The sequence below is a fragment of the Mobula birostris genome, chromosome 13 (genome assembly GCF_030028105.1).
Source record: "Mobula birostris isolate sMobBir1 chromosome 13, sMobBir1.hap1, whole genome shotgun sequence".
Lineage (NCBI taxonomy): Eukaryota > Metazoa > Chordata > Chondrichthyes > Myliobatiformes > Myliobatidae > Mobula > Mobula birostris.
In genome coordinates this window covers 89,803,561-89,809,615 of record NC_092382.1, presented here as the reverse complement: position 1 = coordinate 89,809,615, position 6,055 = coordinate 89,803,561, and positions in this window count along the sequence as shown.

Below are 6,055 nucleotides of genomic sequence, written 5' to 3'. Positions count from 1 at the left end.
GGACGAAGGAATACATTTCCTTTTGCTCACAGTAAGAGAGTCGGTACAGGAATGACTGGGCTTTAGTCCATTTGAACTTGTATTTGGTCATAGAGTGAGGGGAACTTTGGCCTTGTTAAAGGAACAGTGGATTGATGGGGATGTACATGTTAACCTGTTAGACTGTTTTGAAGTTCAAAAATAAACTACACCAAGCCTGTAGTCCAGCGAGACAAAACTTAAAGATTTCTCAAAACAAAATGAAGTGTTGGTTTGATAAGCTGGCTTGTGAAAGAAAATACCAGGTGGGGGATAAGGTGCTTGCCTCATTTCCAGTGTTGACGAATCCACTTCAGGTGAAATTCAATGCACGGTATGAAATAGTATCTCAAAGTAATGATACGAATTATGTTATTGAAACACCTGACCGATGTAAACTAACACAGGTGGTACACATAAATATGATAAAGCCTTATTTTGACAAGCAAACCACGGTCGCAGTACATGACGTAGATATTGGTCAAGCCAAACAGATTCAACAACAGCCATATCGCTGAATGTAGGAAAGTGTAAATTGGCTGAGCTTGAAATTGAATATATGCTGAAAAATGGTATTATTAGGACTTCAACATCAGATTGGATCTCACTCTGCGTTGTTGTGCCCAAACCTGATGGTAGTGTTAGATTTTCCACTGATTATAGGAAGGTAAATGCAGTAACAAAAACAGATGCCTATCCTATCCCTAGGGTGGATGATTGCAGCAATGAGGTTGCAAAAGCAAAGGAGGGGCCAAGGAGACAACCCTGTGTGGTATGTGTGCTAAGGGTCAGAGAGACAGAGGTGAGGGAGCCCACTCTTACCACCTGCCGGCGATCTGACAGGAAGTTCAGGATCCAGCTACACAAGGCAGGGTGAAGGCTTTGGTCTCTGATCTTTTTGTCGTTACTTCACGCTTTCGTATGGCTACTGCTCTGCCCATGACTGCAAGGAACTGCAAAGAACTTTGGAGGACAGAAAACATCAGAGAAACAAGCCTCCCCTCCACGGACTCTTCCTACACTTCCCCTGCGTCGGAAAAGCAGGCCATGTACTCAAAATCCTCACAACCTGGACATTCTTGCTGCAAACCCACTCCCCCTTCAGGGAAGAGATACAAAAGCCTTAAAGCGCATACCACCAGGCTCAAGGACAGCTACCTGTCTGCGGTTATAAGCCAAATGAATGATAAGATGGACTGGACCTCACAATGTAAATCAACGTGACCCTACACATACATCTATCTGCACTTTCTCTGCAGCCATAATGCTTTGTTACAGTTATTGTTTTGTCGTAGATCAGCTCAATGTACTGTCGTAATGTATCCATCTGTGCGAATGGTACGTCAGGCAAGATTTTCATGTAGCTCAGTACATGATGATAATAAACAAATTCCCCATTTTAATTGTGTGGAAATATTAGACAGACTGAGCTCTTTCTCTGGAACCACAGAAGGAAATTTAACTGTTGTCATTTCTGAGGAACGCAAGTAAATGCAAAAGGCTTCAATCTCACATTATGATCTGCAGTAACTGGGATCAGGTGACCGGTGGTGGGTCTCCCATACCGATTATCAGAATCAGGTTTAATAGAACCGGCATATGTCATGAAATTTGTTGTCTCTGCGGGAGCAGTAGAACCTAATTCATAACAATAGATTTTAACAATTGTGATGTAAATAAGAATATACATATCAGAAAACCATAGAACCATAGAAAAACTACAGCACAGAAACAGGCCTTTTGGCCTTTCTTGGCTGTGCCGAACAGTTTTCTGCCTAGTCCCACTGACCTGCACACAGACTATATCCCTCCATACACCTCCCATCCATGTATCTGTCCAATTTATTCTTAAATGTTAAAAAAGAACCTGCATTTACCACCTCGTCTGGCAGCTCATTCCATACTCCCACCACTCTCTGTGTGAAGAAGCGCCCCTCCTAACGTTCCCTTTAAACTTTTCCCCCCTCACCCTTAACCCATGTCCTCTGGTTTTTTTCTCCCCTTGCCTCAGTGGAAAAAGCCTGCTTGCATTCACTCTATTTATACCCATCATAATTTTATATACCTCTATCAAATCTCCCCTCATTCTTCTACGCTCCAGGGAATAAAGTCCTAACCTATTCAACCTTTCTCTGTAACAGAGTTTTTCAAGTCCCGGCAACATCCTCGTAAACCTTCTCTGCACTCTTCCAACCTTATTTATATCCTTCCTGTAATTTGGTGACCAAAACTGAACACAATACTCCAGATTCGGCCTCACCAATGCCTTATACAACCTCATCATAACATTCCAGCTCTTATACTCAATACTTTGATTAATAAAGGCCAATGTACCAAAAGCTCTCTTTACGACCCTATCTACCCGTGACGCCACTTTTAGGGAATTTTGTATCTGTATTCCCAGATCCCTCCGTTCCACTGCACTCCTCAATGCCTTACCATTAACCCCGTATGTTCTACGTTGGTTTGTCCTTCCAACATGCAATACCTCACACTTGTCAGTATTAAACTCTATCTGCCATTTTTCAGCCCATTTTTCCAGCTGGTCCAAGTCCCTCTGCAGGCTCTGAAAACCTTCCTCACTGTCTACTACACCTCCAATCTTTGTATCATCAGCAAACTTGCTGATCCAATTTACCACATTATCATCCAGATCATTGATATAGATGACAAATAACAATGGACCCAGCACTGATCCCTGTGGCACACCACTAGTCACAGGTCTCCACTCGGAGAAGCAATTCTCTACTACCACTCTTTGGCTTCTTCCCTTGAGCCAATGACTAATCCAATTTACCACCTCTCCATGTATACCTAGCGACTGAATTTTCCTCACTAATCTCCCATGTGGGACCTTGTCAAAGGCCTTACTGAAGTCTATGTAGACAATATCCACTGCCTTCTCTTCATCCACTTTCCTGGTAACCTCCTCAAAAAACTCCAATTGATTGGTCAAACACGCACAAAGCCATGTTGACTCTCCCTAATAAGTCCCTGTCTATCCAAATGCTTGTAGATTCTGTCTCTTAGTACTCCCTCCAGTAACTTACCTACTACCGATGTTAAATTTACCGGCCTATAATTTCCCAGATTACTTTTCAATCCTTTTTTAAACAACGGAACAACATGAGCCACTCTCCAATCCTCGGGCACCTCACCTGTAGACAGCGACATTTTAAATATTTCTGCCAGGGCCCCTGCAATTTCAACACTAGTCTCCTTCACAGTCCGAGGGAACACCCTGTCAGGTCCCAGGGATTTATCCACTTTAATTTTCCTCAAGACAGCAAGCACCTCCTCCTTTTCAATCTGTACAGTTTCCATGGTCTCACTACTTGTTTCCCTTAATTCCATAGACTTCATGCCAGTTTCCCTAGTAAACACAGATGCAAAAAACCTATTTAAGATCTCCCCCATTTCCTTTGGTTCCGCACATAGCCGCCCACTCTGATCTTCAAGAGGACCAATTTTATCCCTTACAATCCTTTTGCTCTTAATATACCTGTGTATATACTCTTTGGATTATCCTTCACTTTGACTGCCAAGGCAACCTCATGTCTTCTTTTAGCCCTCCTGATTTCTTTCTTAAGTATTTCTTGCACTTCTTATACTCCTCAAGCACCTTATTTACTCCCTGTTTCCTATACATGTCATACAACTCCCTCTTCTTCTTTATCAGAGTTGCAATATCCCTTGAGAACCAAGGTTCCTTATTCCTATTCATTTTGCCTTTAATCCTGACAGGAACATACAAACTCTGCACTCTCAAAATTTCTCCTTTGAAGGCTTCCCACCTACCGATCACATCTTTGCCAGAGAACAACCTGTCCCAATCCACGCTTTTTAGATCCTTTCTCATTTCTTCAAATTTGGCCTTCTTCCAGTTCAGAACCTCAACCCTAGGACCCGATCTATCCTTGTCCATGATCAAGTTGAAACTAATGGTGTTATGATTACTGGAACCAAAGTGCTCCCCTACACAGACTTCCGTCACTTGTCCTAACTCGTTTCCTAACAGGAGATCCAATATTGCATCCCCTCTAGTTGGTCCCTCTATATATTGATTTAGAAAACTTTTCTGAACACATTTTACAAACTCTAAACCATCTAGACCCCTAACAGTATGGGAGTCCCAATCAATATATGGAAAATTTAAAATCCCCTATCACCACAACTTTATGTTTCTTGCAGTTGCCTGCTATCTCTCCGCAGATTTGCTCTTCCAATTCTCGTTGACTATTAGGTGGTCTGTAATACAATCCCACTAATGTGGCCATACCTTTCCTGTTTCTCAGCTCCACCCATAAGGACTCAGTAGACAAGCCCTCTAATCTGTCCTGCCTGAACACTGCTGTAATATTAAATAGTTAAATTATATAAATAGTACAAAATATAAAAAATTAAAAATGTAATAAACTATTTTAATTGTGCGGAACCATTTGACTGACTGGGTTGTTACTTTGGAAATTCTGGAGTGAAGCTTAACTAAACTGTGCACATGTATGAGCAGCTCAGATAAATAGATCAGATCAGATTAGATTAGATTATGAGGACATGCAGTCCCCTTTTATTGTCATTTAGTAATGCATGCATTAAGAAATGATGCAGTGTTTTTCCAGAATGATATCACGAAAACACATGACAAACTGACTTAAAAACTAACAAAAACCACATAATTGTAACATATAGTTACAACAGTGCAAAGCTATACCGTAATTTGATAAGAACAGACCATGGGCACGGTAAAAGTCTCAAAGTCTCTCTAAAGTCCCATAATCTCACGCAGACGGTAAACCTCCAGAGCCGCAAACTTGCTGATGCAGCACACTGGAAGCATCTGACCACAGTCCGACTCCAAGTCCGTCCGAAAACTCTGAGCTTCCGACCAGCCCTTCGACATTGAGCACTGAGCACCATCTCTGCCGAGCGCCTTGAACCCGGCCCGGGCAACAGGCAAAGCCGAGGATTTGGGGCTTTCCTCTCTGGAGATTCTTGATCACACAGTAGCAGCGGAAGCGAAGCAGGCATTTCAGAAGTTCCTCCAGGCTAAATTCTCACATAAATGGGTCATATACACAGAAACATTGGCTGCACTTCAGCAGGTAAAAACAGTGGAATGAAACATGCTGAAAATATTGCAGATAAAAACATATTGTCCACCCACAACGAGAGGACGTGACAGATCCGGATCTCACTGCCTTGTCTGAATGGGCAGAAGATGAAGCTACACGGACACGTAGAGCAGTGAGCGGCAGATGCTGCAGATCTGCGGGGAAAATGTGAACAGGAAACGGGATCAGGTGACGGGTGGAGGGTCTCCCACCTGAACCGGTGACTCTGCTCCTCGCCCCTCACACGCTGCCCGACCCATCCGCCGCAGTTCCATCATTATTCCATATTTACAGCAGATACGTATTTAGATTTTCCCTCCATATCTTCCCTCTCCCTTTCCCTCCACCTCCAGGTCACAGAGTTACGGGCTTGATTCCCATCCCGATCCAACATACAATTCAGACCCAAACCAGAAATGTGCAGGTTTCATTTAAATCAGTTCTATGTTTATAAACACTAATTTCTATTCACATTCCTCACTGGACAGGAACACTGAAACACCAAGTGAGAAACAGCAGGAGGTGGCCATTCAGCCCCTCTAACCATCAACAAGATGGCGGCTGCTCTCCCATCTCAGCCACATGTTTCTGCCTAATTCTCATTTCCTCGATCCCTTCAGTCTCCACACATCTGCCGGCCTCTGTTTTATGTGAGGACGATCACAGTCTGGGAATAACTGGGCTCCGAGCACCGGTCCCTACAACACCGACTGGGACATCCTGCAGGCCCGGGAAGGGTCTGGTTATTCCTTGTATTTAAACACACGGGGAACAGGAGCAGGAGCAGGCCACTCGGCCCCTCCACACCGTCCTATCATTCAATAAGACCCGGGCCCCCAACACCGCTCCCATCCCCACTTTTCCCGGACCATTGCAGGGCAACAGTCTGCCGGTGTTTGCCCCCAATGTGGTGAATCGCCACCACC